Below are 1,617 nucleotides of genomic sequence, written 5' to 3' on the forward strand. Positions count from 1 at the left end.
AAAATGTAAAGTTCTTGACATATTGATTTCTATGAATCATAATATTTTTATTTTACTATCTTTTAATAAAGATATACTTGACATATAATATTATATTAGTTTCATGTATAAAAAATAATGATTCAATATTTGTATATATTGCAAAATGATCACCACAAGTGTAGTTAAAATCCATTACCATACACAGTACAAAATTTTTTTTCTTGTGATGAAAACTTTTAAGACCTATTCTCTTAACAACTTTCAAATATACAATACAGTACTATTAACTACAGTCACCATGTTGCACATTACATCCTTATAACTTATTTATTTTATAATTAGAAATTTGTACCTTTTGACTGTTTTTACCCATTTCACCCACTCCCACCTCCCTGTATTATTATTATTTAGTGATAAAAATCCAGGTATTAATTTATCTTCCCTTACTTTTCTCACATAAGAAATTACTGTGATTCACTCATTTTATTTATATATGTTCTCAATCATATTTATGTTAGGATCATTATGAAAATATTTAAATTATGACAACTTACTGATAAGCTATTAATGGTGGATAAATCATCGAAACTAGAAAGAAAAATATAAGTACTGAAAGTCAGTACAAGCAGTGTGAAGAAGAAGAGGCAAGAATGACTCCCGGACCTACCAAAGCCCATGCACCAGGGCATCCTGGGTCCAGCGCCTATGGCCTGCCACTGTCGCCACCATGCCCAAGAGAAAGGCTGAAGGGAATGCTAAAGGAGATAAAGCCAAGGTGAAGGATGAGCCACAGAGAAGATCTGCAAGTTTATCTGCTAAACCTGCTCCTCCAAAGCCAGAGCCTAAGCCCCTGCAAAGAAGGGAGACAAGGAACCCAAAGGGGGAAAGGGGAAAGCTGATGCTGGCAAGGATGCGAATGACCCTGCAGAAAATGGAGATGCCAAAACAGACCAGGCACAGAAAGCTGAAGGTGCTGGAGATGCCAAGTGAAGTGTGTGCACTTCTGGTGACTGTACAGTTTGAAATACTATTTATCAACTTTTATAAAAATGCAGAATCTTCTTTTAATTATTTTTAAACTATAGTATTAGCACACAGAACACTCCCTTGATGTTTTGAGGGAAGGGTCTATGTAACCAATAGAATATCTCGGAAACTCGATTGATATAGGGGGAACACCTTTCCCTGCTAGTTTCAGAAAATTCCTCTTGGTTCCCAGGAAGAGGGATTCCTTGATGTTAGCAGACATTAACCATCTTGGCACAAATGTCTTGTGGTGTGGAAAAACTAAAATTCATTTTTTGTGTCTTTTCTTCCCTCTCTGCTTCAACATAGACTTGACCTCTTTAAACCCAGAGACCTGTTGGAACCTGACTCCCTCCCCCCAGTGGTTCTCAGTATGTCAGGCATTCTGGACTTTACAGTGTCGCCCTGGAGATGGTATCTCTCAAAAAGAGTTCCTTTTTTAGCTTGTGGATCTTCAGATTAATAATTCTGAATTTTCATTTCATTTCCTAAAAGTCAAGGTCAACTTGTGAAAAGTTATTAAGCAACATGCTAAATGTGAAATGTCAACCCTCCCTCTAAACTTTCCCTGCTCAGAGCATCAAATGAAGACTTCATTGGGTTTTATAG

At 36.5% G+C, this 1,617-nt stretch overlaps 1 pseudogene; it reads left to right on the forward strand.

The window, feature by feature from the left end:
• The first annotated feature begins 684 nt into the window (after positions 1-684).
• On the forward strand, positions 685-974 carry LOC115506178 (annotated as a pseudogene).
• Positions 975-1,617: the final 643 nt, after the last annotated feature.

This window comes from Lynx canadensis, chromosome F2, assembly GCF_007474595.2.
Source record: "Lynx canadensis isolate LIC74 chromosome F2, mLynCan4.pri.v2, whole genome shotgun sequence".
NCBI classification, from domain to species: domain Eukaryota; kingdom Metazoa; phylum Chordata; class Mammalia; order Carnivora; family Felidae; genus Lynx; species Lynx canadensis.